General features: G+C 44.2%; 1 long non-coding RNA gene across 1 annotated transcript; it reads left to right on the top strand.

Annotated features, from left to right (window-relative positions):
* Positions 1-6,750: 6,750 nt before the first annotated feature.
* Positions 6,751-9,252, top strand: LOC125756664 (uncharacterized). The gene is made up of 3 exons (XR_007414672.1): positions 6,751-6,876; positions 6,964-7,104; positions 9,212-9,252. It is a non-coding gene; the product is annotated as an uncharacterized LOC125756664 (long non-coding RNA).
* The last annotated feature ends 1,735 nt before the right edge of the window (positions 9,253-10,987 follow it).

Below are 10,987 nucleotides of genomic sequence, written 5' to 3'. Positions count from 1 at the left end.
TACGAATACGACAAGCACCATCCACTGATGTTGGTCAACGCAGCACTATCCAGGCCTACCAGTCCTCGAACGGCCTAAACCTCACCAACTGCGAAGGGTGACTTCAGATTCCGACATGTCGCCGGCTCTATATACAGACAATTTGTCGACGAAATCACCGAGGCATCCACGAATTCCAACAGCTCTACTATACCACATACTTCACTACATATGGACCCCCCGTCGTCACGATCACGACCAGATCCTATAACAAGTCATGACCAGCTGCTGGTGCTCACTGATCACGGTGATGATGCCCTTGTTCAAGAACTGTCAAGAACTTTTTGCACACATGCACACGGGTTCGTGAAACGTGCGTGCGTTCTCGGGACACGTATAAGCATTACATATCAGCTTACCGCTTCTGGTGTTCGTAATAGCCACGTTGCCATTGGCAGCCTTACCCAACCGTAAACAACTGGTTACATAAGACATATGGGGCTCTTAAATATATATATATATATATATATATATATATATATATATATATATATATATATATATATATATATATATATATATATATATATATATAGATATATATGGGTATAAAATTTATACAAATCTCTAGCGTCATTTTGTAACGTGTCGCTAAGTAACAAAAGTTACGCCACAGTCACCTACCCGCCGCATGCTTCGCATAACGTCGACTCCCACGGCACGTGGGATCTGCCGAATTTTTTTCATTAAGAAATGTTCCAACAAAGGCATATTGTAAGAAAGTTCCTAAAGTTCCATTTTGTAAGCAACAGAGAGAGAGAGAGAAGGAATGTAGGAAAGGCAGGAGGGAGGTTAACTAGACAATGCGTCCAGTTTGCTACCTTACACATTGGGAGGGGGAATAGAGGAGTAAAAGAGAGAGAGAGAAGGATAGACACATGTCACTCACACACACAGTGCCGAGTTTCACAGGCGGTCGCTCAATAAGGTTCTTTTCAAGTACCGCAGGAGGGCTCGTGTGGCTTTCTGGGCTGATGTGCTGCGCGACCAGGTTCCTAAGATCTTTGCTTCATTAAAGGGCCGGTCATCCAGTCTATTCAAGGCACACTGGAGAGTCCGGCGATCTTCATCAAATTGGGCACAGTGGCACAAGAGATGTTCCGTAGTCTCTATACAATTGCAGCTTTCGCACATGGATGCATCTGCCATGCCAATGCGATGGCTGAATGAGTTAGTAAACGCTACACCGATCCACAACCGGCACAGCATTGTAGCGTCACGTCGAGAAATCTTGGATGGCAGTTGTAGCTGGAGTAATGATTCAAGGTTCTTAGGGCGAGGATTGGAGTTAAGCGGAGAATTCCAGTGCGCAAGCGTGGCATTATGCCACGACGTGGCATTATGCTACTACGTGGAAACTACCACCAGTTGGTGTTCGATATCAATGCAACTTGTCATCGCGCCGCTAATCAAGGACACGACATTGTTTTACAATGGCTGCCGGGTCACTGTGGCATCAGTGGTAACCACCTCGCTGACGACGCTGCCCGATGTGCCCACAATGGAGCGCCCACACTGTTCATACGCTTGTCAAGAGTAGATGCAGCTAGAGAACTTCGTCGTCAGCAACAGTGATTTTGCAAGCAATTTACGTTATTTTAAATGCGAAGCATTTCTTAGCGAACTTCTGCGACTTTGACCGTATCTATCTATCTATCTATCTATCTAGCCGCCTACGACTTTGGGCGCTCCTGGCCGTTTCGTTAATCGGATGTATACCAAAATTGATGTGTCATAACATGGCCTTATTACGAACATAAATGACAGGTCATATTATGAAAATCATGACACGCGTGTCATGAACGGCATGATTTACATTCCACGGCCTTTGGGCTCCCTGGCCGTTCCGTTAATCGGGTGTATACCAAAATTGGTGTGTCATAACATGGCCTTATCACGAACATAAATGACAGGTCATATCATGAAAATCATGACACGCATGACATGAACAGCATGATTTACATTCCACGGCCTTTGGGCTCTTGCGGCCGTTCCGTTAATCGGATGTATACCAAAATTGGTGTGTCATAACATGGCCTTATCACGAACATAAGTGACAGGTCATATCATGAAAATCATGACATGCATGTCATGAACAGCATGATTTACATTCCACGGCCTTTGGGCTCTTGCGGCCGTTCCGTTAATCGGATGTATACCAAAATTGGTGTGTCATAACATGGCCTTATCACGAACATAAATGACAGCTCATATCATGAAAATCATGACACGCATGTCATGAACAGCATGATTTACATTCCACGGCCTTTGGGCTCTTGCGAACGTTCAGTTAATCGGATGTATACCAAAATTGGTGTGCCATAATATGGCCTTATCACGAACATAAATGACAGGTCATATCATAAAAATCATGACACGCATGTCATGCGCATGATTTACATTCCACGGCCTTTGGGCTCTTGCGGCCGTTCCGTTAATTTCATATATACGAAAATTGGTACGGCGTGACAAGAGTTCATGACGAACATAATGACAGGTCCTAACATGCAAATCATGACGCGCACGTCATGTGCAGCATGATTTACATGACGTGGTCTCGGGGCGCTCGCGGCCGTTTAAATGAAGGGATACATACAAAAACTGGTATGACGAGACATTTCTGTATGACGAACATAACTGACACGTGGTAACATGAAGATCATGATATGCCTGTCATGTATGACATGATTTACATGCCACGCTCATGGCGCACTCGCGGCCGTTTCGCTAGATTGATATACACCAAAATTGGTATTGTGCGATGTGACTTTATGAAGAACATGAATAACAGGTGGTAGCATGAAAACCATGACATCCATGACATGTATGTCATGATTTACATGCCACGCTCGTGTTGCATTCGCGTCCGTTTCGCTTGCGTGATATACACCAAAATTGGTGTTACGCGACACGACTGTATGACGAACGTGAGACGTGGTAACATGAAAATCATGACATGCAAGTCATGTACGACCTGATTTACATGCCACGCTCATGATGCGCTAGCGGCGGTTTCACTAGATTGATATACACCAAAATTGGTATTGCGCGATGTGACTGTATGAAGAACATGAATAACAGTTGGTAAGATGAAAACCATGACATGCATGTCATGTATGTCATGATTTAATTGCCACGCTCATGGTGCATTTGCGGCCGCTTCGCTAGCTTGATGTAACCAAAATTAGTATTGCGCGAAGCGACTGTATGACGAAGGTAAAATGAGACGTGGTAACATGAATATCATGACATGCATGACATGCACATGATTTACGTGTCATGCTCATGACGCACTGGTGCCGTTTTGCTTGCTTGACATACACCAAAATTGGCATTGCGCGACGCGACTGCATGACGAACGTTAATGAGAGGTGATAACATGGAAAACATGACATGCAGGTTAGGTATGTCATGCTTTACATGCCGCACTCATGGTGCATTCCCGGCTGTTTCGCTAGATTAATATGCACCAAAATTGGTATTGCGCGATGTGACTGTATGAAGAACATGAATAACAGTTGGTAAGATGAAAACCATGACATGCATGTCATGTATGTCATGATTTAATTGCCACGCTCATGATGCATTCGCGGCCGCTTCGCTAGCTTGATGTAACCAAAATTAGTATTGCGCGAAGCGACTGTATGACGAAGGTAAAATGAGACGTGGTAACATGAATATCATGACATGCATGACATGCACATGATTTACGTGTCATGCTCATGACGCACTGGTGCCGTTTCGCTTGCTTGACATACACCAAAATTGGCATTGCGCGACGCGACTGCATGACGAACGTAAATGAGAGGTGATAACATGGAAATCGTGACATGCAGGTTATGTGTCATGCTTTACATGCCGCGCTCATGGTGCATTCCCGTCTGTTTCGCTATCTTGGTATACACCAAAATTGGTATTGCGCGACGCGACTGCATGGCGAACGTAAATGAGAGGTGGTAACATGGATATCATGACATGCAGGTTATGTATGTCATGATTTACATGCCGCGCTCATGGTGCATTCCCGGCCGTTTCGCTAGATTAATATGCACCAAAATTGGTATTGCGCGATGTGACTGTATGAAGAACATGAATAACTGGTGGTAACTTGAAAACTATGACATGCATGCAATGTATGTCATGACTTACATGCCACGCTCATGGTGCATTCGCGGCCGTTTCGATAACTTGATATACACCAAAACTGGTATTGCGCGATGTGACTGTATGATGAACATTAGTGACAGGTGGTAACATGAAAAACCATAATATTCATGTCATGTATGGCATGATTTGCATGCTCTACTCATGGTGCACTCGCGGCCATTTCGCTCCTTTGATATACACCAAAATTGGTATTGCGCGATGTGACTGTATCACGAACATAAATGAGAGGTCTTAACATGCGAATCATGTTATGCATGTCATGAACGGTATGATTAACATGCCACTGTCATGGTGCGCTTCCGGCCGTTTTGTTAACGCGATATATACCAAAATTGGTATGGCATGACACGAGTGCGTGATGAACATAAACGACAGGTCATGCATTTATATACCAGAATATGCGGTTCATTGGCATGGTGTACACTAGATTGTGCATGCATGCGTGCATGGCAAACATGCGATATATGGTGGACTAGATGCCATGGCATGAATGATTTCATTTGGCTCAAAGACAAACAAGGCGATGTATGCAGCTCTTTGCTGGCTGCTTCGCATTACATCGATTCCCACAATGCGTGGGATCTGCCGAATTTTTTTTCTTCGGTAAACCACCTTGGGTGGGGTTTGAAATACGGTAGAGAGTCGACTACTCTGTTGAAGTATGTTGAAGTGGCGGCTTAATATAGAGCTTACGCGAGGGGCTGCGGCGGAGTACGTGAGAACTAAATTTGCCCCTGACATTCCATCTTTATTTCCGTCACTTTCTTCCATTGTCACCCCTCGGTCCAGAGAGCGAGCGCGCTCAATTGAGCGCGCTCGCTCAATTTCTATATTGTAGTACGAAGTCTTTCACAATATATATATATATATATATATATATATATATATATATATATATATATATATATATATATATATATATATATGGCAGGTAAACTCTCTCTCTCTCTCTCTCTCTCTATATATATATATATATATATATATATATAGAGAGAGAGAGAGAGAGAGGGAGAGAGAGTAGCTGTTTCGGAGCCAGCTGTGGTCACTCATGCGCCAGTCTTGTTTCCATCTACAGGGATCGCTGAACGTCAGTATTGAACATTCGCATTGTCAACTTCAGATGTTTTCATGGTTCTCGGAGGTTAGCGTTCGCGCGGTTCAGAGACTACAATAAGATGTGGACGAGTAGTTACATAAAATACTGTTGTTTCCATGGCATTTGAGTGCGCGTCAGCAGGGGTAACCTGAGCGCAATTTACCCGCTTTTAACACGAAAGTGTTTTAGCCGGGGTCCACCAAGGTTTCAGTGACGTATTTCCGTCACGGAAATGACGTCGAAAAAATTTACGCGATCAGATGGCAAGGAAAAAAGTTCCCTCAACGGGCATCGAACCCACGACAGCTCTGTCCGCCACCCCAGTAAACCACGAATGTCCATGGTACGTAGCGGTATAATCCAAACATCTAGGACGAAAGAAGACGTCTTATTTGCGTCTGAAAGATGTCCAATTTTCGCTTTGCGCAATGTGGACGTCTAAAAGATATACAAAGGCTTATTGTAACGGACGTACAATGCACATGTACGCTGTGTGAACGATGGACGCATTTTGGACGTCAGTGACAGACGGTGCACATTTGTGCTTATTTTTCACAAAACACCGACCTTCAAGGGATTAGAAATAATCGACGAATGTTTCAACGACACTAGATCGGCGCATCCACTGAAGTCTGGCATTGATTCCTCGCGTTAGCTCGCAGAAACGGATGCAACAAAAGAGAAAGAAAAAGAACGGAATAAATTGGGCGTTTGCTGATGAAAACACCGCTGTCGTCTGCTCCTCAACGCTGCCAAAGGCGCGCGCTGCGTGTTCCCCCACCTCTGGGCGGCTCGCGGTTTGTTTTTTCCCCGTCCCTTTTTGGTTTTCCTTTGTGGGTGGCCTCCGACATTAACCGGCGGTGCACGCGCCTGCCAAGCTCGGAGGCCATGCTTCCTGCACCGTGGTTGCGGCTCTGCGCCGCAAGGCGCCGTGTCTGTCGGTACGGTATGAGTTGTGCACACTGTACCATCGGTGCATTTTATTTGTGTTATTTTTGTGATGTTATCTGGCCTTCCACGGACGCCCGTTCTAACGGGAAAGTGATATTTGTTGATCCCGGCACACATCTTGAAGCCTACATTTCAAGTCTCAAAGGCTATGCTTACTTCCGTTTGCAACGCAAAATACGTCATGGCCGCCATGATTTGTACAAAAAATCATTACTTTTGTACAAACTTAGTACAGTTACTTTTAAATTAAAATTAGCGGCAATATAAAGCATGAATTTGTACATAATCTTTCCCTAAATTGTGACCATGGTTGTGACACGCGTCGACGTCGTCCCCATCACCGCCATCGCCATCACGTTTTCTTTCGCACATGTACGCATGTGTACGCACATGGCGCACATGTTTGGACCAGTTGTGGTTTGGTCTTGAGGTTTGGTCCTGCCGGGGCCAACGCTGCCAACAGCGACGTTTGTCCGCCGCTTTTATCTGACGTATGTGTACTTACGTTGACCGCTGTTGGGTGTTGTGTGTTGGATGTTCTCTTGCTGTGTCGCGTGCAACAAGAACGGTAGAAGAGTTTCTGAACTCCGGTCGCCTCGGCAGTGGGCCATTGGCCAGCAAAGGTACGTGCATACGTTCTCTTATGCTTTCCTTTAGTGAATAAGGCCGTTGTGTAATGCGTGAATCAAGGTTTTTGTTTCTTTTCGCAGTCGCGTTTTCCTAAACCCATAGTTCATACCGTGTCGTCTGGCGTGGACGTAGACCACTGTTGGGTGCTGTGTCGCGTACAAGAACCGTGGAAGAATTTCTGAACCCTGTCCGCCCCGGCAGTGGGCCATTGGCCAGCAAAGGTACGTTCTCTTATGGTTTCCTGGCGCAGTGATTTATCCACGTCAAGATAATGGAAGTAGTCATGACGAAATTTCGTTGCCACGTTAGCTCCCTCAACTTTTACTTACATAGAGCAGGTCTAGCGATTTCCCCACTGTGCCTCTTCTGCAATCAGGAGGAACAATCGATCATTTCTTTTTATCCTGTCGACGGTTCACGACATTAAGGAAAAAATCATAGAACCACCTCTTCGAAAGCTGGGCCTGGAAGTATCGGAGTCGGTTATACTTTCTTTTGGGGCCACCACTCTGGGATACAGCCACAGGGATGTTTTCTTCGCCATTGAGGAATTCATTCGACAGTCTAAAAGAATATCTATCTAAATTCTGCCTGAGTAAATATTTCATTACCAATAATTGAAACATCAATTCAGTATATTAGTTAATAATAGCTTCTACGAACGACACCCTGAAGATAATTTTAGCAAAATTCACCCTCTACTCGGCCAATCCCCTGCATTGGGTATAGCCATGTACAGAGGACAACAACAACAACAACAACAAGGCCGTTGTGTAATGCGTGAATAAAAGTTTTTGTTTATTTTCGCAGTCGTGTTTTCCTAAACGCACAGTTCTGTATCGCCGTGCATGCCTCGGTGATATCGACATCATTACTTCTGCTTCGTTTCCCTTGATGTAATGGTTTATAGCTGCCAGAGTAGCCATGATAAGCTTAGTTTAGCGTGCCCTTTTCTAGTACTGTGCATTTGTTAGCGTTGTTTTTCGTGGTATGTCGCAGCTGTCGTTCCATTTTATTTGTTTAGCTGTGTGCGCTTGCTTGTTGTCTCTTTCTCTAGCATGACAAAGCTTAGTTGGAATAAGCGCCATGCTCAAATCAGCCAATGGCGGAACTGTGCACAAACACGCTATGATTTGTGGACTAACACATCATTTGTCGAGAGAAGAGGGAGACTTTATTGTACAATCCAGGCTCGTGCTGCGCTATATTTGGCTTGTGTTTTTTCGGGAGCCTCGACTACCTATTGGCAGCGCTTTCTGACCATGCTCAAAAAGTGTTGCGGGGCCCCTGTAAGGTAGTGATACCGGCTAGGTGAACTGATTAGCTCCTACATTGAGAATTAGAAAAGGGGAAAAGTACAGTTTGCCTTCATAGAATGGGGAAATTCTCTTGCAGTTCATTGCAGTCAGTGATCCAGTTCCTTAATTCGCTCCTGAATACTGCTTGATCGCATGCTTATTCAAAGGCTGTTACCTAAACAGTCTACACGGACCTCATCGAGGTTGTGTGCAAGCTAGTATTTGGAAATCTGGATATATATATATATATATATATATATATATATATATATATATATATATATATATATATATATATATATATATAATATATATATTGTCTCGCAGAGAAAACGAGCCCTAAAAGTAATCGTCTGTCCTATATATATATAATACAGCGTTTGTAGCCGTATTTAGTGCATAACATACCTTTCCTTTCATGTTAGCAATTTTAATAAAAGCAGCGCTTCATTGTTTGCACCTGACTGGGAACTAATGCATCACACACAAGGCTTAGTCGTGTCCAGTATGAATGTTCTCAAGCTTGCAAGAAATGTTCTCCGTAACCATTTAATGATGATGACACCATACTTGACACCCTTGATGGAAGGCTGTTTGTAGCAGGTTTCAGCTTTGTACTTGACTCTTCACTGCAGTTAATGCCCTGACTCATTTTATCCTGGAGAAAAGACATATTACATAGATAATAATTAAACTTTCACCTCCACCAGTTAGTTACTTAGCTGTCATGTTTTTTAAATAATTTAATCTACTTTTCTTGAAGCAGTGCGCCTTCATATCACATTTTTTGGGGGAAAGACCGACAGTCTCTGCGTATCTTAATACTTTTTCAATTTAGGATAGTTTGGGTGCCCTCTCAAAGTCATAGAATTGGGGCTCCATTGATGTGTTTTGCAAGAGAGCCACTTTAAGGCATAAAATAGAAAGAGCAATGCGACAAGTTTCTCTGGTTCAAGCAGTTTCATGAACTCTCGAGTCCTTTACTGTACCGGCTCTATTTTTTTTAACCTTCCTTTCTACTTGAATCCAGGCACACAGCGATCGGACTGAGCATATCAAGTAGCCCCTCCTGTGACCACAAGACCACACTAATTCGGCCGAGGAGCCTGTCTGGACTTATGTTGGGACTGCTGGCAGACAGTTTGTTTTTTCTGGACTTATGTTGGGACTGCTGGTGGACAGTTTCTGTTTTTTATGGACTATGCTGGGACTGCTGGCAGACAGTTTCGGTTTTAGTCTTCAGCTGGTTCACAGTTCACTTTTATCATACCGCCTCATTTCTTTTAGTGTATCTGCGTTCTCTAGACATTTAGCCTGTGTTCTTACACGTTGAGAGTACTCTTATGGTTTACAGCATTGCTTTGCTCATATAAACTTTTGTGATACTGCCTTGTTACTTTCGACTCGCTTCATTCTCTGTCATTTCGCCAGTATTGAAACACTCTTATGATTGCATGTGCAGTAATCTTCGGGGCAATGCATTGTACTCATTGTGTGTAACAAAACATTGCAATAGCCTGAGAAGAGTATTGTACATTTGATGTGTTATCAGATGTGTTATGTGCTAATACCTAAAAGGAACAATGGGAGGTATGCAGCGTGCTCTCCATAGAAGGCAGTACAATACAACTGCTCTTTTATGCCGAGACACCTACCCCTACTTCCAAAATCATAAATACTAAATTTACAAAATAGTGATTCGCAACAGTTACTTTCAGGTGACAACATTACATATAGCGAGCACTCAAGCGAGCGAAAATTATTGTGGCCTACAGTCTGTCGAGCGTTCGTTTTTGAGAGCCATAATTAGTGCACCTCACAAGCCGCTAGACGTCATGTGGATGTGAGTTTAAGGAATGAACATCTTTTAATATGTACTGATGGGCTAGTTGGTGAGCCATGATTTTCGAATAGGCAGTGCACAAAAGGGCAACAAATACGCACACATAAGACTCAAACACAAGCGCTGTCAACGCTTGTGTTTGCGTCTTTTATGTGTGCGTATTTGTTGCCCTTTTGTGTGCTGCCTATTCGAAAAACATCTTTTAAATGTAGAGAACATCCAGCCTTAATATCCATACAACGTACTGAGAGCGTTATCCGGGTGCATTTTAGATGATCTATAGTACATCCGTGAAATGTCATATGGAGAAATGTAGATATCCAGAAGATGTACTGAATATCCCGAGACTAGCATTCTATGGATATCTAATGGACATTCATGGTTTACTGGGACATCAGATGCCGGGCACGCTAACCACTGCACCACGGTCACACACTCCAGAGGGATTACAAACGCGCCTTTTATATCTACCACTCTCCCGGTCGGCGGGGCGGTGTTGACCTCTGGAAGCAGTAAGGTAATTCGTCATTACTGCGGCCTCCGCAATTAGCACCTGCAACGCGTTACACGTCCGTCCCATTCGGCGCGTCTTCAATAGAAGTTCAATTTTGTCAATGCCTTAACACACCGCGAGGTGGCGATCTTAGCCCAAGCGTCGTAAAAGCGTCGGCCTCGCTCATAGCATCATGCTAATCCAAACCAAAAATAGTTCTGCGACGCGCGCCCGCCTCACCTGGCTGTAACACCGCGTTCCCCGCTCACTCCGAGAAAAATCGCGGCCGCGCTACCGGGGCGGCACGACGCGCTTTGCGTTTCCCACTGCTCCGGCCGTGGTCTTCAATAACATTTTAACATGCCGCGGGATGGCGACCAAGTTGCTTTTAAGTTTCACTGCGGAGCATGTTTGCGGGAAGTATAGCCCGCGTTCAGCGAAATAGGTGTTTAATTTCGCGTCGGCTCATT

Source organism: Rhipicephalus sanguineus, unplaced genomic scaffold (assembly GCF_013339695.2).
Source record: "Rhipicephalus sanguineus isolate Rsan-2018 unplaced genomic scaffold, BIME_Rsan_1.4 Seq423, whole genome shotgun sequence".
Taxonomy (NCBI): domain Eukaryota; kingdom Metazoa; phylum Arthropoda; class Arachnida; order Ixodida; family Ixodidae; genus Rhipicephalus; species Rhipicephalus sanguineus.
Note: the sequence above shows the minus strand (reverse complement) of the source record. Positions and strands in the feature narration are given on the sequence as shown.